General features: G+C 43.2%; 1 pseudogene; it reads left to right on the top strand.

The window, feature by feature from the left end:
- Window positions 1–5,149: 5,149 nt before the first annotated feature.
- Window positions 5,150–6,604, top strand: LOC118673447 (annotated as a pseudogene).
- Window positions 6,605–23,948: the final 17,344 nt, after the last annotated feature.

The raw sequence follows: 23,948 nt of genomic DNA, 5'->3' as shown, positions 1-23,948 counted from the left end.
CCATCAGTGGTGTGCAGCCCTGTTATCTTTCAAGTCCTATTGCTTTCCCTGATGATACTTCAGGAAAGGGAAACCTTCTAGATCCCCTGCAGCCAGAGTTCCATCATCAGTCACACCCTGTTTTGATACCAGTGGTCCAAAGAAAGTTAGGGGGCAGGGCTCCATTTTCTAAGGAATTTGACTAATGGACTTGTAGTAGCTGGACTCTTTTTAATCAAAACTGGAATGTCCCCTAATACATCTCATCTCTCCTAGGAGGGGCAGACAGAGTCAGAGTGGCCCACACTTTTGTGCTGTAACGGATACTATGAGAAGAACTCAGAGGCCAGTGTAAACCAAATCCTTTGCTTCAGAGTGCAGAGCAAGGTAAAGTGACATTAGCAAAGCAGGACTTATGTCAGAGAAAAGTTGACATGGTTTTAAATTAAATTTATGACCATTGCTGACTAGTTGCCCTTGCCAGAATTGCTGGAATTTTATGTAGATGGACCAATGCATTGTTTTTCGGTCTGACTTCTTTCACTCAGCATAATTACTTTGAGATTCATATATTTTATTTCTTGTTCCAATGGCTTACTTCTTTTTAGTGCTGAGTAGTATTCAATTGTGTGAATATACCACAGTTTGTTTTTTCCAATTTATACAGATATGGTTGTCAAAGAAAGGTGGAACATATGTAATTGACTGAAAAATGCATGGAACATCTACAGCAAAAAGCCCAGAAATAAATGGTGCCATATTTAAAAATCTAATATGTGATTAAAATGCATAAGTCAATGAATTACATAAATTTAACTCAATTACTTGGAGTCATTGAATAAAAATTTGGAGCAAAAAATGTAATTAGATCTCCCTTCACCTGAGATAGCATGGGTAATTAAGCAGAGCAGTGATATAAAGATTATACAACTTATTTTATTAAATATATTGGAAAGATTATTTGGCAGTGATATGCAGTATAGATTAGAAATAAGTGACCTGTATAATAAAGCCCAAGCAAGGAGGCTATGATAGCATAGGGGGCATGACTTAATACAACAATGGTAATAAGAATGAAGAGGAAATGGAAACTATTAGAGATTTCAAAAATTCAAAGGAAGAAATAATAGGGTAATAGGCTTTTATATTTTCCTAACCAAAATTAAATTAAAGCAATCTCTTATTTTATTTTTCTATATTTCTCTTCAGGTGGCAGACACTCTTACAATTTTTGTTAGAACACTGAAGAGGATACTATAGTCTTAGATCTGGTTCAGTCACAAGCTTTCTGGGTGATCTTAGGCAAGCTGTGTAAACTCCCGAAAGGCCTGCTTTTCTCTCCTGTAAAATGAATGGGCTGCAGCAGGTAGACTCTAAGACTTCGTCTAGTTCCAAGTTTCTTAGATGATAAGAATTTATTATTTTGAACCTCATCCCAGTTGGGCCTAAGATGACAGACTAATTCAGCTGGAAAGGAAAAGAATGAGTGAATTGTATGGACTAACTACCCACACAGGGCCCTAGTAAAGTAGTTCACCACAGTCTAGAATAAAAAGCTTCTCTGCATAATGTTTTCTCTTAATGATGAAGCCAGCTATGCACAAAGGTGTAGGGCTGTAGGGTAGTAAATTGCTTCTGCTCTGTTGGGTCAAATGGCACTCAAGAGATTAGGCGTTTGTAACTGAAACACACATAAAGTTCAGGGGAGGAAGAAGTCTAGAGTTTAGTTACTTTTGATAATTGCAGTTCAATAGGGACTGACTGCTAAAGTGACCCAGAGGGAAATTCAACTTTTAAATTAATCTCCTGGGTTTTTCTGGGCATGCCAACATCACAGATAAGAGGATACCTCTAGCCATTCATTATAACTCTTGCCCCCACTGATTACTCTCTGGTCTCTAAATGCTTCTCTGTGATGAGAATAACAGGGAGTTGGGTTCCCAAGTGGACCTTATTAAAAGTGTTGTGGTTATGAGGTAATTAATTTATATAAGTGACTTAATGTGCAATGAACCAAGCGATGCACACAGAACACGTCTCGGGGTCAGAGAATCACAAAATCTAGTCCCACTCCAGAGAACGGTTTAGCATTTAAATGTGAATTCTGGGACAACAACATTATCCTTGAGATTACTGCTTTGATTTTAGAGCCCTGTCAGGTTAGAGAGTTATTTAAAAATAATTGTTTCACTTCCCCAAAGTGTTGTCTTTGAAATGACTACCAGAGAGATACAGGTACTGCTGAAAGATAAAGATAGGAGATAAAGGTCTGGAAATGGAACCTTATGGGATACCCAGTAAAAGGAGAAAACTCAGGGAAGAAGAAGAGAAGTGGTCTCAGAAGTTTTAGGAGAATTAGGTTTGGGAAGAATCATGAAAGTTCTCAGCACTGTTCTCTTATAATTGTAAGATGGAAAGTGGTCCCTCCTGTTCTGTTTTGGAAGTTTGTGTAGGATTGGGGTTCATTCTTCAAGCATCCAGTACAATTTCCCAATGAAGCCATCTAGGCCTGGGCTCTTTATGAGATTTAAAAAAATTCAATTGCAGTTTACATTCAATATTATTTTGTACTAGAGGCCCAGTGCACGGATTTGTGCACCAGTGGGATCTCTCTGCCCGGTCTGTGGGGATTGGGCAGAAACCAGCTCTCTGACATCCCCCAGGGGTCCTGGATTGTGAGAGGGCACAGGCCAGGCTGAGAGACCACACCAGTGCACTATCAGGGCTTGGGAGGGTTTGGGAGGGCTTTAGGGCGTGTCTGGCCTGTCTTACCCAGTCCCGATTGGCCAGACCCCAGCAGCAAGCTAACCTACTGTCAGAGTGTCTGCCCCCTGGTGGTCAGTGCATGTCATAGTGACTGGTTGAGTGGTCGAATAAACGGTTGGACACTTAGCATATTAGGCTTTTATTATAAAAGATTGGTTTCAGGTGTATAGTATACTGGTTAAGCAATCATATACTTTATAAAATTTCCAGAGAAAACCAAGATGGCGGCATAGGTAAACACCGGAGAGTGCTGCTTAGCACAACCACTTCAAGAATACAACTAAAAGACGGAACAGAGATCATCCAGAACCACAGGAAGGCTGGCTGAGTGGAAATTCTACAACTAGAAGGAAAGAGAAAAGCACCTTGAGACTCAGAGGAGGTGCGGTGCGGAAGTAAAGTACAGAGGTACGGAGACACACGCGGAGAGGGCTGGCAGCTGAGGACACGGTTGTCTTTTTTAATCAGTAGGGAGTCTCAAGCTCTGAGCTCTGGGCGAGTCTCTGGGAACCCAGACTCATACAGGAGAAACTGGACTGTCTGGCATCGGTCGGAACTCGGAGGTGCTTGCAGCGATTGCTGGGACACTGAGAAGTGGGGCCTCTGAGGGCAGCCATAGCTGCTTGCTCCACCCTGTTGATCCCCTTGGATCCCCGCCCAAGCTGTGCGCCGGCTTTTGCATATGAAAGGCCTGGCCCTTTGCAATCTTAAAATTACCTAACAAACTTGCAGCTGGCCCAAGGCCCCATGGCAACTTGCATTGCTTCACAGCTGAGCTCCTGCTGGGTAGCCTCGGTCAGAGGCTAGATTAGCACCTCCTTAGAGATCCAGGAGCCAGTGTGCCCGGTGGTCAGAGTGGGATCATCCAGATTGCAGCTCCTTGGATCCATAAAGGACACACTCAGGGTGCAGACTCAGTGAGCACCAAAGCCCCACTGAAGCAAGTCTTGCCCTGGAGGGGTGTCTCCAGCACAGAAGTTCTCCCACTGTAGACACAGCTGATTCTCACAGCCAACTGGTCTGGAGGTCAATTCCTCCCAATGATACCTACAACAATCAAGGCTTAACTACAACAAGACTGCACAAAGCCCACAAGGGGGTGCACCAAGAGTGTCTACCTCAGGTAATTGGGGAGGCTGAGCCACTGGGCCCTATAGGACACCTAGCACACAAAGCCACTCTACCAACACAGGGAAGCATAAAAAATGCGGAGACAAAGAAACAGGACACAAATGACAGAAATGGAGGAAAGCAAACGACTGGATATAGAGTTCAAAACCACACTTTTAAGGTTTTTCAAGAACTTTCTAGAAACCGCCAATAAATTTAGTAAGACCCTCAAAAAGACTGGTGAGACCGCCGATAAATGTAGTGAGATCATCACGAAATCTAGTGAGACCCTTGAGGTTATGAAAAAGGACCAACTAGAAATTAAGCATACACTGACTGAAATAAAGGATATTATGCAGAGTTCCAACAGCAGACTAGAGGATTGCAAGAATCAAGTCAAAGATTTGAAATACGAAGAAGCAAAAAACACCCAATTGGAAAAGCAAAATGAAAAAAGAATCCAAAAATACGAAGATAGTGTAAGGAGCCTCTGGGATGGCTTCATGCGCACCGAATTATAGGGGTGCCAGAAGATGAGAGAGAGCAAGATATTGAAAACCTACTTGAAGAAATAATGACAGAAAACTTCCCCTACCTGGTGAAAGAAATAGACTTACAAGTCCCAGAAGCGCAGAGAACCCCAAACAAAAGGAATCCAAAGAGGACCACACCAAGACACATCATAATTAAAATGCCAAGAGCAAAAGACAAAGAGAGACTCTTAAAAGCAGCAAGAGAAAGAAAGTCAGTTACATACAAGGGAGTACCCATATGACTCAGCTGATTTCTCAACAGAAACTATGCAGGCCAGAAGGGAGTGTCAAGAAATATTCAAAGTGATGAATGCCAAGAACCTACAACCAAGATTACTTTATCCAGCAAAGCTATCATTCAGAACTGAAGGTCAGATAAAGAGCTTCACAGATAAGAAAAAGCTAAAGGAGTTCATCACCACCAAACCAGTATTATATGAAATGCTGAAAGATATCCTTTAAGAAGAGGAAGAAGAAGAAAAAGGTAAAGATACAAATTATGAACAACAAGTACGCATCTATCAACAAGTGAATCTAAAAATCAAGTGAATAAATAATCTGATGAACAGAATAAACTGGTGATTATAATAGAATCAGGGGCAAAAATACCACAACCCAAATAAAGTCCTACAATTGGCTCCTCTCTGAGGGGGCGTGGCTAAGCCCTGGGGGCGTGGATGGACTCTGGGACGGGACGAGCCAGCTTAAAGCCTGGCTGAGGCACAGCGGCCCACACTGCGGTGGCTGTTACCTGTGGAGGCATGGAGGCGTCCGCTTGCCTCTGCGGCGTGGGCTCTTCGCGGGGATGTCGGAGTCTTCAGAAGCGCCAGCGCCCAGCTGAGACTGCAGCGGCCGATGGCAAGCCGGCCCCGGCAGAAAAGCACGTTGAGGGGGATGTGGCAGCGCGGTGCTGTGCGGGGAGTGGAGGAATCTCGAGCCCCATGCCGCCCCCGCCGCCCCTGCACTGCTTGCTGCAGGACCTGCCCGTGGAGATGCTGGTGGAGATCTTCGCCTGGGTTCCCGGCACCGATCTGCCCAGCCTGGCCCAAATTCCACCACATCCTGCACACCGACAGCATCTGGAGGAGGCGCTGCCGGGAGGAGTTTGGCGTTCGTGAAAACTTGCAGAACCTGGAGATGATCGGTATGTCTTATCGAGAAGTCTATGCGAAGCTGTTCCCATACAGAAACATTTTGGGATTGTGGCAGCTAGATACTGCGGACTATAGAACACTAGTGAATGTCGTGGTGGACGGCGTATGCATTACTGGTTGGAAATACAGGCCTTCCCTTCACACTCATGTGGGTGGCCCAGTACACTTCAAGCCCTCGTTCAGAATTCGCCTGACGGAGAGGACATCAGCCACGGTGGAGTGCATGGAAGGCCGCCTCAGCAGGCCGCACAACCGCCACATGCAGATTCGGAAGGACAGGCTCACCACCCAGTGCAAGAACACAGACCACGGAAGGGATTTACCAACCCGGCTTAGGGAAGAACGGGGGCTGGTGCTGGAGGACAGACAGCGGTATGACTGGCTGACCTACCGCCGCCTCTATCTCCCGCGGAGCCACCCGGACGACCTCATCAGGCCAGGCCTCTTCCAATACTACTACGATGTCTTCGGCCTAATGATTGCCATGCTCAGCTTCCACGGGAAGTATGCCAGGGTCACCAAGATCACGGGAGTCTCCAAGAAGACATTAGAGATCCACCTCATGCGCCGCATCCAGCTGCGAGATGGAGATCTTCCGCAACTTCAACGAGCTCTCCCGGGTGGTCCATTGCCGAGCAGGTGATCCGGGAGCAGCGGCAGCAGCAGCAGCAGCAGCAAGAAGACCGGACTGAGGAAAGCGAGGGCTGTGGCTGGCAGAGCCCTGCCCAGCCCAGCGTCAGGGAGTCCGGGGCTGCAGCTTCGGAGGAGCAGCCTGTTCCGTTTGTTCTGCCTGTGGGCGTGCGCTCAATAGACCAGAACTACCCCGGAACCTGCAGGATGTGTTTCTATGGCGTGGACACTGTTACCTTATTTGGCTTCCCCTACCCCAGGCGCTTCCCTGGAGTCTTCATCCTGTTCGATGAGAACCACTTCGGGTTCATCTGGCTGGAGGCGAAATACTTCTTCCTGTACGGCAGAGTCCAGAACACCTTCCAGAATGTGGAGGCACCATCCCCGCAGGCTTTCCTGGAGATGCTCAAGAACATTCAGTCCATGCCCTAACTGGTTTGGATCAGTGGATAGAGCGTCGGCCTGCGGCCTGAGTGGTCCCAGGTTCGATTCCAGTCAGGGGCACATCCCCAGTGGGGGGTGTGCAGGAGGCAGCTGATGGATGTTTCTCTCTCATTGATGTTTCTAACTCTCTATCCCTCTCCCTTCCTCTCTGTAAAAAATCAATAAAAATATATTAAAAAAAAAAAGAAAGTTCAGTCCAGACGCCTTGGGAGGAGCAGCTTGCATGCACTTTGAAGATTTGACCTTCTGACGAGGTTACCCACCTTTGAGTTTTTAATCCTCACTCGAGGATATTTTCCCATTGATGTTTAGAGAGAGTGGGGGAGAGAGGAAAAGACAGAAATATCTTTGTGAGAGAAACACATCAGTTGGTTGCCTCCTGCCCAAGCCGGGACCAGGGCCGAGCTGGGTAGGAGCCAGCAACTGAGGTAGAAATAAACCTTAGACCAGTGGTCTCAACCTTCCTAATGCTGCGACCCTTTAATACAGTTCCTCATGTTGTGGTGACCCCCAACCATAAAATTATTTTCATTGCTACTTCATAACTGTAATTTTGCTACTGTTAGGAATCGTAATATAAATATCTGATATGCAGGTTGTATTTTCATTGTTACAAACTGAACATAATTAAAGCATAGTGATTAATCACAAAAACAATATGTGGGAAGCTGCCTATTGTCTTCACTAGCAGAGAGATGTGGACAAGGATCCCGGAAGGCTGGCGACCCTTGAGCTCTGGCAATGGTCAGGGCTGTGCACCCACTGTTAGTCAACAATGGTAGCTGAAGCAACTTCCCCATTTATGTAAATCCTTGCTGATGGGCTAGTCTGCCTATTACTGGAAATTGCCTGCCTAAGGGCCATGGGTGTATCCCAAACCAATAAAGGTTGGCGAGGCCTGAGCACCAGTGGAAGTCCTTCCCCTTGAGTTGGACTTGCCCGCCTGGCCCCCAATATTTCCAAAATAATAATAATAATAAATAATTGGGGCATGAAGTAGGAAAAACAACAACAACAAAATTTCTCCCCGGTATTTCCAATACCCACCTGGCACCATACATAGTTATTATAGTATTATTGACTATATTCCCTATGCCGTATTTTATATCCCCCTGACTATTTTGTGAGTACCAATTTATGCTTATTAATCCCTTCACCTTTTTCACCCAGCCCTCTACCCCTCCTTCCCTTCTGTCCACCAGATTGACCTCTGTATCAATGAGTGTTTTTATTTTCTTTCTTTGTTTATTTGGCTCTTTAGATTCCACATATAAGTTAAATCATATGGTATTTGTCTTTCTCTGATTTCTTTAACTTAGCATAATACCTTCTAGGTCCATCCATGCTATCACAAATGATACAAGTGCATTTATTTTATTTTATTTTGTTAATCCTCACCTGAGGATATTTTTTCCCATTGCTCTTACAGAGAGAGTGGGAGGAGGGGCTGCGGGGAGGGGGAGAGAGAGAGAGAGAGAGAGAGAGAGAGAGAGAGAGAGAGAGAGAGAAACATTGATATGAGAGAGACATATCAACTGGTTGCCTCCCAAAACCCAGGTATGTGCCCTTGACTGGGAATTGAACCTGTGACCAGCTCATGATGGGAAAGAGATTTCCTTAAATGTTTGGAATCAATAGACCTCCTGCCCTTTGCCACTGGTCTTTGTGTGCAGGTTTGGACACTCCTTCAATGTTTAGCCAGGCAGTTTACAACTCTGCCTTAGCTTTCACTTCTTTCCTTCACAGCTTCCAGGTCAGCCCTAGGTGAAAGATTAGGGCCTTCTTAGTTGGGCAAATTATTTGAATAGGTAATATTGGAAAGGAGAACACGGCTCAATTTCACTAATAGTAAGAGTAATACAAATTAAAATGAGACTCCACACTCAGCATATTGATTAAATTTAGACAGTTTTATAATACCAATTGTTGTTGAGAATTGATGAGACGAATGCTCATGCCCTGTTGGTAGAAGTGTATGTGGCTATCGATAGTTTGAATGTTTAATTAGTGAAATTTAGTATGCATATCTATATATCTATAAAAGCCTAAGCAATCAAATGACTGAACCACCGGTGAACTGGTTGCCATGACACGCACTGACTACTGCGTGGCAGATGTTCAATGCAGGAGCTGCCTCCTGGTGGTCAGTGCGCTTCCACAGCGGGAGCATCGCTCAGCTGACCGATGGGCGCCAGACAGCAGGCTCACGGCTGGCAAGTGCAGCTGTGGTGATGCGAGCCTCTCCCGCCTCTGCCACAGCGCTACTGTCTCAGAGTGGCAGCAGGTCCAGGATGAGCGGGAGCGGTGTGGCGCCTGGCCTGGGCTCGGGCTCCTCCCCGACCGCCTGCTGCTTCGGGAACTACTCCATCCCTTGGAGGACGTCGGACTGCCATTAACGGCCTGATCCTCTGAGATCTGGCTGAAACCAGCAGTCAGACATACCTCGAGGGGTCCCGGGTTGCCAGAGGGCACAGGCCAGGCTGAGGGACCCCACTGGTGCATGAATCCATGCCCTGGGCCTCTAGTATACTATGATTGGACAATCCTTGCTGGAAATTCTCTCACAGTTAATAAGGGGAAATATAAAAATATGTTAATTGCTGTATTGGTGGGGGTTAGAGGCAGCCTATGAGTCCAGCACGAGGGGACTGCATAAGTAAATGTAGAGGAAGCACATGCTAAAATATTTTGTAGTAGTTAGAAACTTTGAACCAGATGTTAACCAGTAATCTAAAAAAGAATTTTAAGTTATCTATATACCCCTTGACTGAAGGAAGAAGCTGCTTGCACATTTTATCAGCTCATTTGTATAATTGTATTCCCTTTGTGTTTCCTTTTATGCTTCAGTTGTCAGAAATTTCAGAGCTCAATTTAATCACAGTAGCTATATTAGTCCTTCCACTAAAGAAATATGTGCCTACTTTTCTTTGAATTTTGTATTTTTTGGAAGCTTTTGGGGGTTATAAATATAAAAAAAGGTCTTTTGAATCTAAACAATAATCTTATCACAATTAAGAAATATCCAAGTGAAAAAAGATTAGGGAAGAAACTAATTTTTCCTGACTTGTGAGATTATTAAAAAAAAAGAAAAAGAGGAAAGAAAATGAATCAAGCAACCACATTAGGATGAGAAAGAAATATATAATTCCGTGGAAGTATGTGCTTAAATAACCTCTCACCTGAATGAAGAACAACTTTTGGTAACCAGAGGCTTCTAAGAAAGCGTTTATTTCCTGTGGATAACCTTCATATCTCTGTGGAAACTGAATAAGAATGAGAAGTTTGAATAAAGGCAAAAGGAATGAAATCTCTTCAAGCCGTGAGAAGCTGCTAAGTCTCTCAGAGGCTGTTTGGGGAAATGATTTTCCATCTGTTCCCAGATAGTCCACTAGGTGGTGGTGCACATTAAAAACTGTTTGCCTAAACTCTGAACTGTCACAAAACTTACTCTTCTTTTTCAAATAAAATACCAAGAAAATCTGTTTAAAAACAATAAAATATAAAGGGAGAACTATTAAGCCCTGCATTAAGAACAAAGGGGGTAATCTCAGGTGCCAGGGTTCTTGTTCCAGCATTGAGAAGGGTTCAGCAATCTGGAGAAGGCTGTGCGTAGATTAAATAAGAGTCCAGAGAAGAAATATAATTTTGGAAGGCATTTGGGGGTAAGAGGAGCCTAGTTTAAAAGAAACTAAGATCTAAGTTCTAAGTCCTAAGGTCTAAGGTCTCTTCATCTCAGGACCCCATGCTTTTTATTAACACAAATTGTCCTGAGGCAAGGTGGAGATATACATTTCAAAGGGTCAGGGTTTCCATACAGCAGTGGTTCTCAACCTTCCTTATACCATGACCCTTTAATACAATTCCTCATGTTGTGGTGACCCCCAACCATAAAATTATTTTCGTTGCTACTTCATAACTGTAATTTTGCTACTGTTATGAATCGTAATGTAAATATATGATATGCAGGATGTATTTTCATTTTTACAAATTGGACATAATTAAAGCATAGTGATTAATCACAAAAACAATATGTAATTATATATGTGTTTTCCAATGGTCTTAGGTGACCCCTGTGAAAGGGTCATTTGAATACAGAGTCCATTGTCAGAATGGGGAGAATTAGCCTCCGGCTGTTCAGGTGTTTGGCCAGTAGGAGGCAATTACATGTAGATTAAGGTGCCTTTTAGCTGTCTGGCAGCCAAGCAGTAATGCCAGGGGTCTTCAAACTACGGTCCACGGGCCACATGCAAATACAAATATTGTATTTGTTCCCGTTTTGTTTTTATACTTCAAAATAAGATATGTGCAGTGTGCATAGGAATTTGTTCATAGTTTTTTTTAAACTATAGTCCGGCCCTCCAACGGTCTGAGGGACAGTGAACTGGCCCCTTGTTTAAAAAGTTTGAGGACCCCTGCAATAATCCCTTTTCAGGTTTGGGGAAATGCCATGAGCCATTCCCAGATTCAGCCCTGCTGTCATGCTGGAATTGGTCTCTGGCACTAAGGCTACAAAATGAGGGTAGGTAACATCCAACAAAGATAATCTCCAAATGCAGCTTTTGGCTTCCTTGACCCAGGTCTTTTTGGCTACAGAAAAGTATAATGAGATTTTTCTCCCTATACATTTTCCAGAGATCACCTTGGATGCAAAGAGTAAAATTTTGATGAGTATGTTTACAAAGTAATTTTTGTGCCTTAAAAAAATCTCAACTTTCACCTACCAGTTACTAAAATTTCATAATCATTATTTTTAACATGTTAGTATGTCATCATATCACATGTGAAAAGTTCAGTATACTGTGTGTGTGAATACATCACTCTAATATGAATAATGCAGTAGTCTCCCATCAATTAAGTGACTTCTTTTGTTACCTTGCAGTGGTTCTCAACCTTCCTAATGCTGCAACCCTTTAATACAGTTCCTCATGTTGTGGTGACCCCCAACCATATAATTATTTTTGTTGCTACTTCATAACTGTAATTTTGCTACTGTTATGAATCATAATGAAATATCTGATATGCAGGATGTATTTTCATTGTTCGCGATCCACGGGTTGAGAACCGCTGCTTTAGAGAATGAAGCAAGCTTCTTCAGTGATTAAATTGGCACAACTGTGGTGACCTCTGAAGGACTACATTCCCTTGTAAGACTACCTACTCTGTACAAAGCATAAGTGAAGCCACTCTTAAGCAGCCTCACAACTGAAGTCACTCTTCTGTAGTTCACAGATTCTGGCTGATGATGTCATTGACACAAGGAAGAAAATGCAAAATAGGAGGCCTTAAATCGGCTTGCTGGCGAGCACCACATGTGCAGCTGTGGCCTGAGACCAGCTGTGGTATGGCTATAGCTTGGCAGAGCACCCTGGAAGGGGTGTGGTTGGGGCTCCTCTTTTGCTCTCTCTGGAAGGGTGAGTAGGCTTCTTCACTCTCTGGTCTTGGAAAAGTGTATGCCATTATTTAAAAATTTGGACTAGTTTCTAAAAAAATTAGATTTATTAATACTCACTGTACCTAAAAGGCTATTAACAAGCAAATAGCAGCATCAGTCTCACAGCCTTCTTTATTTGTTTCCTGCAGTTGCTGAGAACAAGGACCAGGTATTTCAGCACTCCACCGTGGTATCTTCGGAGGGAGCTGTGGTGGAAATCTCCTGTAATCACTCTATATCCAATGCATACGACTTCTTCTGGTACCTTTACTCCCCAGGATGTGCACCAAGACTCCTTGTAAAGGGTTCAAGGCCTTCTCAGAAGGGACGTTACAACATGACCTATGAGCGATTCTCTTCTTCACTGCTCATCCTCCAGGTGCAGGTGGCAGATGCTGCCACTTACTACTGTGCTCTGGGGGACACAGAGGCAGAGAACCCACAGAGAGCTGAACAGAAACAGGGAGAGAGCACAGCCTTTGCAGGAGGTAGACAAGAGAGCAGCAATAACTGCTTCCCTCCTACCTTAGTGTTCTCCAAGCTTTTCTATTTGGCACTGCTATTAAAATGTATTTTGAGTTCAGACACACTATATCATTAAGCTCTCAGTTCAGTGGTGACAAGGAGAGAAGAATCCACAGGAGAGAAAAATTCCCTTTACACTCAAATCCAGGAGTTTGTTTATGTATAGAGATTCCCCTCTCTATTGTATACTTTGAACAGTTCCTAATTGGCTTATATTTCTCTAAAAATATAATTCCTAGAATGTAACAACACACCTCAGATGTAGCTTGATGCATTATTAAACTACATGGAAACAATGAGAAAACTGGGTAAGGATGAGAAAAGGTATTAAACTGAAAAACTAAACAATCTCTTGAGTACACTGAGATATGAGGGTCATTGATTTATTGTCTCTTTTATTTGGAGTAGCAGAGCAGAAAGTCAAATAATGGACTTCCCCATTTTTTTTTAAACTTCCCTAATTTATGTGAAAAATTCTTATTTTTCTTTTAGTTGGACTGTTTTCTGTGTTAAAGTTTCATATATAAAAAACATTGATTTTTCTCCTTGTTCCAACTTTATTTTGTGTTGAATTTTCTCTGATGCTTCTGAATATAACCTATATTTCAGAGTCTGATGTTTACAAAAGGCTGTCTCATTATTTTACATGAATCATTCCTTGTCTCCTGCAAAATCATTGACATTAATAGAGTTCTGATGTTTATAAACAATAGTTTCCTGGGAAGGCAGTAGGCCAATGGTGGCAAACCTTTTGAGTTCGGTGTGTCAGCATTTTGAAAAACCCTAACTTAACTCTGGTGCTGTGTCACATATAGAAATTTTTTGATATTTGCAACCATAGTAAAACAAAGATGTATATTGTTGATATTTATTTTATATATTTAAATGCCATTTAACAAAGAAAAACCAACCAAAAAAACGAGTTCGCGTGTCACCTCTGACACGCGTGTCATAGGTTTGCCATCACTGCAGTAGGCAGTCCTAGAGAAGTACCTGGAGCCTCAGGTTGAAGTTCCTTTGGTGCCCTTGTGTTGCGATGTGCATGTCTCAATGGAGTCAAATAAGAAGGAGTGAAGAGCAGTACCTCTTGGAGGGCAGGAACCCTGTAGGAGAGTAGAGACCTCCACCTGCACCATTTTGGGAATATTCCCCATTAGCTCACCTATCTTACATTTGACTGATCCCCAAATAGACATCACTGTGCCTCGTTTACAATAGTTTGGGAGAACAGTTCATGTTTATTTTCTGTGAACTTGAAGATTCTTTCAATATAAACTGGAGAGTTGGGCAGAATAGTCAGAATGTAGTTCAGATGGGGTGCGTAAGGTAACTTAATAAGACAAAAAATTATCTGTACATAAATCTGTAAGGGCATGGAAATGAGCAAGAGGTGCTAGAGAAAGTGGATGACCAGTGCATGTTCAAAGTGGTTTAGAAGCAATTATCTTCAGATCATTTCACCCCAAAGCAGCAGAGTATACATTCTTTTCAAGTGCCCACAGAACATTTTCTAGGATAGACCACATGTTAGGACACACATAACATCTCAATAAATTTAAGAAGATTGAAATCATATCAAGCCTCTTTTCTGACCATAATGGAATCAATCACAAGACCATGGAGGCTATGTAACATGTTACTAAACAATGAATGGGTTAACAATGAGATCAAGGAAGAAATTAAAAGATACTTTGAAATAAATGAAAATGAGAGCACAACAACCCAAAATCTATGGGATACAGTGAAAACAGTCCTAAGAGGGAGATTCATAGTATTTCAGGCCTTTGTCAATAAACAAGAAAAATTTCAACAACAATAACAAAAAACCCTTGACTAACCTAACTTCACACTTAAAGGAGTTAGAAAAAGAACAACAAACAAAGCTCAAAGTGAATAAAAGAAAGGAAATAATATAGATCAAAGAAGAAATAAATGAAATAGAGTCTAAAAACAGATACAAAACATCAATGAGAACATTATGCTAAGTGAAATAAGTCAATCAGAAAAAGCTAAGGACCATATGATTTTACTCATTTGTGGGATATGAAACTGAAACTTGTGGACACAAACAAGAGTGTGGTGGTTGCCAGAGGGAAGGGGGAGGGGGTGAAAGGGTTCCTTATGTATGGTGATGGGAGAATAAAAAAAAAAGACCACCACTTAAAAAAAATTGAAAATGGAACTATCTTATGATTCAGTGATTTTACCTTTGAGACAGCAGGAGAGACCTGGAGATTATTATGCTAGGTGAAACAAGCCTGTCAGAGAAAGACAAATATCACATGATCTCACTTATATGTGGAATCTAATGAACAAAATAAACTGACAAATAAAATAGAACCATAGGCATGGAAACAAGGAACACACTGATGAATCTCAGAGGGAAGAGGGGGAGGGGGCAAGAAGAGATTAACTAAGAACTTATATGCATATACAGGGGTGGGCTAAAGTAGGTTTACAGTTGGAGTATGCAAAACACCAAAGTTTATTCTTGTATTATTATTTATTAATTATTGTGTTATTGTCCATAAAAACAACTGTAAACCTACTTTTGCCCACCCATATATGCATTGCCCATCAAACACGGACAATAGGATGGTGAAGGCTTGGTTGGGGTGAGAACCAGTGGGGGGGGGGGTGTAAAGGAGGAAAAAGAGGGAATATCTGTAATATTCTCAACAATAAAGATAAAAAAATAAAAAACAATAGTTTCTGCACAACAAAGGAAACTAATGACAAAACAAAAAGGTAACCAACCGAATGAGAGAAAATATTTTCAGACAGCAGCTTCGACAAGGGGTTAATATCCAAAATATATAAGGAACTCTATGAGTCAACACCAAACAAACAATCCAATTAAAAAAGGGCAGAGGCCCGAACAGACACTTCTCCCAAGAAGACATACAAATTGCCAACAGATATATGAAAAGATGTTCAACTTTACTAGCTATTAGGGAAATGCAAATCAAAACTACAATGAAATATCACCTCACACCTGTTAGAATGGCTATTATCGACAAGACAAGTAATAAATGTTGGAGAGGTTGTAGAGAAAAAGAAACCTTCATTCACTGCTGGTGGGAATGTAAACTGGTACAGCCACTATGGAAAATAGCAAGGAAGCTCCTCAAACAGTACGAATAAAGTTACCTTAGCATAATGTTCTCAAGGTCCATCCATGTTGTTGCCAATGGCAGTATACCATCCTTTCTTATGGCTGAGAATTTGGTGCCAGGCTGGCAGCACCCCTGGGATTTTCCTCTCCACTCTGAGGATTAAGTGTCCTCGTTGGCAGTCCTCTGGAGTGTCTGTTTATGCTATAGCTTCCCAGCAAACTCGATGGAATGCTGTCCTGATATTTGCTTCAGCTCCCTAGTTTATTAAGCTTATTAAAAAAACAACCACATGTTTTTATTGATTCCAGAGAGAGGAAGAGAGAAGGAGAGATAGAAACATCAATGATGAGAGAGAATCATTGATCAGCTGCCTGCTGCACGCCCCCTACTGGGGATCAAGTTCGAAACCCTGGCATGTGCCCTGACTGGAAATCGAACTATGACCTCCTAGTTCATGAGTCAATGCTCAGCCACTGGGCCACACCGGCTGGGCTAAGCTTAGTTTTTGGTTCCATTTTCCTTTCTTCCTTATATTAATAACTAGCTACCTATATTAACATATCTATTTTTGGCTTCTTATTACAGAAAAACTGAAAAAACCACACATCTGAACCTGCTAATAAAAATGATCTGTGTTTTGTTGTCAGCAGCTTCCCTCTGGTGGGGGTCTTAGTTCCTGAACAAGAACTCAAGACATGAATTAAGATACTGTTCATAGCTGTTACGGAAGAACTACCAGCCCTGTGACTCTGCACCATATCTCAGATTAGTGTTTAACCTATCATTAATTATTGCTTAATTGGTTCTTTTGTTGTGTTTCTGTGCATCCCTTATTTTTAATTAGTACCTTCAGAGCTTGTTGCCTGCCTTCAGGATTCAAGACACGCTTCTCTTCTTGAGGAGCTGGTGTGGGGGAGCTTGCAGAGGAGTGCCTGCTGGGTTTTAACTCAAGTAGGGATTCCACAAATATTGTTTGATTGAGTAAATTAATGCTTACCCAAAGCTTAAAATAATTTTATTCTTTAATCCAGGAAATCCCCTCTACAGAAGCTAGTTAAAAGAAGTAATTAGATATTGTATTAACTATGTATGGTGCCAGTTGGTACTAGGAATATCGGGGAGGACACTTTGTATGTGATTGTCTAACCACTATGTTGTACACCTGAAACTAATACAAAATAATATTGAATGTAAAGTGTAACTTATATATATACTAGAGGCCTGTTGCACGAAAAGATTCGTGCAATAAGCTTTCCCTTCCCCTGGCTGCTGGCACCAGTTTTCCTCTGGCACCCGGGACCCAGACCTTCACTCTGGCCACTGCCTTCCTTCTTTGCTCTGGACACAGTCTTTGTTGTGGCTGGAGCCTTCAGTCTTTGCTCCTTGCTCTGGCAGGAGTCTTCAGTCTCTGGCCAGAGCTGCTCCTGTAGCTCCTTCCGCCCCCTCCCCCTCATAGCTTGATCACTGCTTTGCCTGCAGACCTCGTAGAAGGGCTCCTGGGTTCCAGGGGGCCGCCTTGCCTCCAGCCCGGGTTTCCGATCACGATCACAGACTGCAGGCAGGGCGGCTCCTGGGTCCCGGGGGTGCTGCCTTGCCTGCAGCCCGGCTTTCTGATCGCAATCACTGGCTGGGGGGTGGGCAAAGGCGGCCCCCAGGGCTGCCTTGCCCTGCCACCCAGCTCTTGCCTGCCGCCTGGGTTTCTGATCACCGTTCTTCCGTCCTTCCCCTTTCACCTCCCATCATTGTGCCTACTTATGCAAATTAATCGCCATCTTTCTTGGCAGTTAATTTGCATATCACCCTGATTTAGCCAATGGGAAGCATAGCGAAGGTACGGTCAATTACCCTTTTTGTCTTTTTTTTTTTAATAATATATTTTTTATTGATTAAGATATTACATATGTGTCCTTGTCCCCACGTTACCCTCTACCCCCCCCGCCCCCCCCCCTCCGCTCATGCCCTCACCCCCCCCCGTTGTCCATGTCCATTGATTAGGCCTATATGCTTGCATATAAGTCCTTTGGTTGATCTTTCCCCCTTACCCCCACCCTCCCCTACCTTCCCTCCAAGTCCCGACAGTCCAATCAATGCCTCTCCGTCTCTGGATCAGTCCTTGTTCATCAGCTTATGTTGTTCATTATATTCCACAAATGAGTGAGATCATGTGGTATTTATCCACTCTCCAGTTCCATCCATGCTGTGGCAAATGGTAAGAGTTCCTTTTTCTTCTTCCTCTTCTTAAAGAATACCTTTCAGCATTTCATATAATGCTGGTTTGGTGGTGATGAACTCCTTTAGCTTTTTCTTATCCGTGAAGCTCTTTATCTGACCTTCTATTCTGAATGATAGCTTTGCTGGATAAAGTAATCTTGGTTGCAGGTTCTTGCTATTCATCACTTTGAATATTTCTTGCCACTCTCTTCTGGCCTGCATGGTTTCTGTTGAGAAATCAGCTGACAGTCGTATGGGTACTCCCTTGTAGGTAACTTACTGTCTTTCTCTTGCTGCTTTTAAGATTTTCTCTTTATCTTTTGCTCTTGGCATTTTAATTATGATGTGTCTTGGTGTGGTCCTCCTTGGATTCCTTTTGTTTGGGGTTCTCTGCGCTTCCTGGACTTGTAAGTCCATTTCTTTCACCAGGTAGGGGAAGTTTTCTGTCATTATTTCTTCAAAAAGGTTTTCAATATCTTGCCCTCTCTCTCCTTCTGGTACCCCTATAATTCTGATGTTGGTACGCTTGAAGTTGTCCCAGAGGTTCCTTACACTATCTTCATATTTTTGGAATCTCTTTTCTTTTTTCTTTTTCGGTTGGGTATTTTTTGTTTCTTTGTATTTCAAATCTTTGACTTGATTCTTGGGATCCTCTTGTCTGCTGCTGGATCTCTGTAAATTATTCTTTATTTCAGTCAGTGTATGCTTAATTTCTAGTTGGTCCTTTTTCATGTCCTCCATGGTCTCACTATACTTATTGAGGGATTCATTAAATTTATCGGCAGTTTCCATAAAATTCTTGAAAAACCTTATAAACGTGGCCTTGAACTCTATATCCAATCGTTTGCTTTCCTCCATTTCTGCCATTTGTGACCTGTTTCTTTGTCTCCGCATTTTGGCAGCTTCCCTGTGTTGATAGAGTGGCCCTGTGCGCCAGGTGTCCTGTAGGGCCCAGTAGCTCAGCCTCCCCAGTTACCTGGGGTGGACACTCTTGGTGCACTCTTGGTGCCTTGGTTGTTGTAGAATCACTGGGAGGAATTGACCTCCAGGCCAATTGGCTGTGAGAATCAGCTGTGTCTAAAGTGGGAGAACTTCTGTGCTGAAGACACCCTTCTGGGGCAAGACTTGCTTCAGTGGGGCTTTGGTGCTCACTGAGTCTGCTCCCTGAGTGCGTCCCTTATGGATCTGAGGAGTTGCAGTCTGGATGGCCCCCCTCTGACCACTGGGTACAGTGGCTCCTGGATCTAAGGAGGTGCTAATTCAGCCTCTGCCTGAGGCCACACAGCAGGAGCCACGAAGAGGCTCAGCTGTGAAGCAATGCAAACTGCTGCGGGGCCTTGGGCCTTCTCTTGGAAGTTCCGGGTCTGCCTGGCTGGGCTGCAGTTAGGTACATTCACATGCAAAAGCCTCTGCCGCAGCCTGGGTGGGGCGGGGTCTCAGGGAGTCAAAGGGCGGAGAAAGCAGCTATGGCCGATTCTCCGCCCGGAGTCGCGCGTCTCAGTGTCGCGGTAACGGCTGCAAGCACCTCTGAGGGAAAGCCGCCCTCAAGTTCGCCCGCTGCCGGACAGACCAGCCTCTCCCCGTATGAGTCCTGGGTCCCCAGAGACTTCCTGGAACCGGAGTTCAGAGCAGTCGGGAGTTTGTGATTCAAAAAGACAGGTGCTACCCCCTTTCCTCGCGTGCGCGCGCGAGCCGCCGTACCTCTGCACTTCACCTCCGCAGTGCCTCTGGCTCTCAGCGTGCTTTTCTTTCCTTCTAGTTGTAGAATTTACACTCAGCCAGCCTTCCTGTTGTTCTGGATGATGTTTGCTCAGTCCTTTGCGGTAATTTTCAATTGTTGTGTGAGGCGACAATTTCCCGGTGTTTACCTATGCCGCCATCTTAGTTGCCTCCCCTACCCTTTTTGTCTTTTATTAGATAGTATATAAAAGGCTAAGCGACTGTCCGACTGTCAGACTGGCTGCCAGTAGGTCTGATGCACACCGACCACTAGGAGGCAGATGCTCAATGCAGGAGCTGCCCAGTGACAGCAACTTTGCAGAGTGCCTTCTCACACTTTGGGACCCCTCGGGGGATGTCAGAGAGCTGGTTTCGGCCTGATCCTCCCAGGCCAGGCCGAGGGACCCCACCTGCTAGAGGGACCCTGCTCACTCTGCAGATGCCCTTCGAGCTACGGCACCGCCCCAGGTGTGGTCGGCCAGGGAGGGACCACGGGAAGTTGGTTCCAGGGCGTGTCCAGCCCATCTCGCCCAGTCCTGCCCCGCTGGCTACCTTCTAATTATTTTCCTTTCAATGTGCACGAATCTGTGCACTGGGCCACTAGTTAAAAATAAAATTAAGCCTTAGCCGGTTTGGCTCAGTGGATAGAGTGTTGGCCTGCAGACTTAAGGGTCCTGGGTTTGATTCCAGTTAAGGGCACATGCCTGGGTTACAGGCTCAATCCACAGTAGGGGGCACACAGGAGGCAGCTGATCAATGGTTCTCTTTCATCATTGATGTTTCTCTCTCTCCCTCTCCCTCTCTCTTCCTCTCTGAAATAAAATATATATATATTTAAAAAAATGTTCAAAAGCAAGCGAGTCCTCATCTTCTAGTTTCTGGGAGGAACAAAAGCAAGAAAAGAAAAAAATAAATTAAAAAAATCAAGAAAGAAAGAAATAATTAGAAGTTTAGATAAAGATTTATGTACAAAGGTATTTATCATAGTATTTTTTTCTAAAATCCAAACATTTAATACTAGGAAAATTGATTAATAAATTATAGTGCATCTCTATCATGGAATAATTTGAGGCCATTATAATTGAAATTTTATTTATTGACAGGCAAAAATATTTGGGAAATAACATATATTGAAAACCTCAGGAGTACCCAAATATGTGCAATATATGTGTGTGTGTGTGTGTGTGTGTGTGTGTGCGCCTTGTGGAGGTTCAGAATGAGACACCCCAAGATGTGCGTCAGTGGTATATAGATTACTTTAGCTAAAGGCAATTCTATTTACTACAAGGCTGTTCTTCTTATTATCCTGGCATGACCTTTTAAAGCCCACAATGGGTATTTCCTCATCGCTAGCTCAGGATGTCTTATTTATTTACTTATTACAATAAAAGCAATAGTAACTTACTGTCACATATTTGAAAATACAAGGGACATCCAGTCTTGGCATTAAATAGTCATAATTTCTTGCCTGAATATGTTTATAATTTAAAAAAATGAGAGCGATATTCATAGTATATCTAAGTACCTCTGTTTTTTGTATGTTTTACTATTTTAAATTTTATTTGTGAAATAACATGTAAATTTTCTTTTTTTATTAAATTTATTGGGGTGACATTGGTTAATAGGATCATAAAGGTTTCAAGTGTACATTCTATGGTATATGATCTATTACATTGTGTGCCCACCGCCCAAAGTCAAATCATCTTCCATCACCATATATTTGGCCTCTTTACCAGATACTATCTCCCCACGGCCCCTTCTCTGGTAACCACCACACTCTGTCTGTGTCTATGAGTTTCAGGTTTATTTATTTATTTATTTATTTTTTATTAATCCTCACCTGAGGATATTTCTTCTTTTTTTTAACCCTCATCCGAGGATATTTTTTCCATTGATCTTAAGAGAGAGAGAGTGGAAGGAAGGGAGGAGGGGGAGAGGTAGATGGAAGGGAGGAGGGAAGGAGGGAAGGAGGGAGGGGGAGAGAGAGAGAGAGAGAGAGAGAGAGAGAGAGAGAGAGACATCGATGTGACGATGTGAGAAAGACACATCTACTCATTGCCTGCCGGGGAGTGAACTTGCAACCGAAGTATGTGCCCTTGACCAGGAATCAAACCTGAGACCCTTCAGTCCGCGGGTTGACCCTCTAATCACTGGGAAAAAGCCAGCATATGTCCTGACTGGGGATCCAATATTGACCTCCTAGTTCATAGGTCAATGCTCAACTAGTGAGCCAACAGCCAGGCGCTAATTCATTCTTAATCTCTTTTACTGAGTTCTTCATCTCCAGAATTTCTGTTTGGTTCTGTTTCTAAACTTTCAATCTTTTGGGTAAAGTTCTCATTTTGTTAGTTGTTTTGTTTGTTTTTGTTAATTCTCACCCTGAGGGTATTTTCCCATTTATTTATTTTTAGAGAGTGGAAAGGAGGGAGGAGGGAGAAAGAGAGTGAGAGAGAGAAACCTCAATGTGAGAGATACACATGGATTGGTTGCCTCCCCTACGTGTCCCCACCCAGGCTGGGGTTTAGCCTGCAACCCAGGTATATATTCTTGACCAGGAATTGAACCCTTGACCCTTTGGTGCATGGCACGATGCTCCAACCACTGGGCAACATTGTCCAGGGTTTGTTTGTTGATTTGTTTCCTGGGCACAATAAATTGCCTGTCTGTATTTCTTGCATCTTGTTGAATATTTTCAGAACTGCAATCTTGAATTTTCTGTCATTTATATCACATATTCCATGTCTTTAAATTTGTTTTCTGGATATTTTTCTGTTTCTTTCTGATCTGCCTTGCTACCTTGGTGATTCCTGGTACTTGACGGATTCCTTCTCTATCTCGGCATCTAGACAAACACATTAAGTTCCATTATTGGCCTGAAAAAGAAAAGGTATGAGTGGCGCTTCTCTAGCAGATTAATACAAAGAGGTCTTTCTCTTATTTTCCAGTAGATGGAGCTGAACCACAAGTGTTTTAGCTCTGTGAAATTCCAGTACCATCTACCTCCCCGCCTCTCCCCCCCCAGCCAGGCATTGCCGTCCGTGTAGGTGCAATGGGGCTGGCTGGGGCAACCTGCCAGCTTCTTTTGTTTTGCCCTCCCAGTAATGGTGACCTCAGAGCTCCACAGGGTCCCACCTGTGCCTCAGTCCTGGGACTGATCTCAGAGTGCACCCTTTGCTCAGGGAAAAAAGCGATTCTGTAGTACCAGTTCTTGGGTTTGCAGATAATGTGCTCTGCAACCAGATACCAAGGGTTAAGCGAGGTGAACTCTGGGAGGCTAAGGGATAGCAGGTCTCCGTGGCATCATTTCTCTGCCTGTAATGCCACCCGACAACTGCAGCTGCACCCTTGTGCTGTGTCCTTCCTTCCCAAGTCTCTGGGCTCAGCTGCACTCATACTGTGCGCTGCTGCAGGAATGCCCACTGCATCTCTCTCTTCCTCCCGGCTGGGCTGAAGGGAGCAGCAGCCACACTGGATTCCTCCTGAGGGCTGTGAGGGAAGCATTTGTCCCAGGCCTCTCTCCTTGGCTTGCAGATGGCCACTACCCTCTATGGGTCTAAACATTGTTTCTTTTATCCATGTCTGTTTCTGTGTTCAAATATCCCTTTTTTATAAGGACAGCAGTCTTATTGGATTATGGTCTACCCAAATAACCTCCTTTTAACTTGATTACTTCTGTATAGATCTTTTTCTAAGTAAGGACATATTCTGAGGTACCATGGATTAAGACTCGAACGTATGTATTTATTTATTTATTTTGGTTGGGGGAAGGACCAAAATTCAACCTAAGTTGCACACGAGAACCATTAATGATTACTTTCATTCCAAAGCTTGGGGCATAGAAAAACCTCTAGCATTTCTTTCTCTAGTTACTTGCTACTCAGTAATAGTTTCCTAAGTAGATAATAGATGACAACACAGAAAACTTAAGTTCTGTTTGTTGGCCTGAAAAGGTAAGATCATTTGATCTTGTGATTAATACAGCTTGCTATGTTGAACACATGTTAAACAGAGGTTGTATTTGTGCAGAACACTATAGTTTAGAAAGAACTTTCTTAAGCTCATTTACTTGATTTCTATAATCTTTATTTTAAAAATATTTTTTATTGATTTCAGAGAGGAAGAAAGAGGGAGAGAGAGATAAACACATCAATGATGAGAAAGAATCATAAATCTCCTGCCTCCTGTATGTCCCACATTGGGGAGTGAGCCCATAACTCAGGATGTGCCCTGACCTGAAATTGAACTGTGACCTTCTGGTTCATAGGTTGATACTCAATCACTGAGCCACACGGACAGGTCCTATAATAGTTCTTATAAAGAAACTGCTTCT

Source organism: Myotis myotis, unplaced genomic scaffold (assembly GCF_014108235.1).
Source record: "Myotis myotis isolate mMyoMyo1 unplaced genomic scaffold, mMyoMyo1.p scaffold_m19_p_1, whole genome shotgun sequence".
Lineage (NCBI taxonomy): Eukaryota > Metazoa > Chordata > Mammalia > Chiroptera > Vespertilionidae > Myotis > Myotis myotis.
Note: the sequence above shows the minus strand (reverse complement) of the source record. Positions and strands in the feature narration are given on the sequence as shown.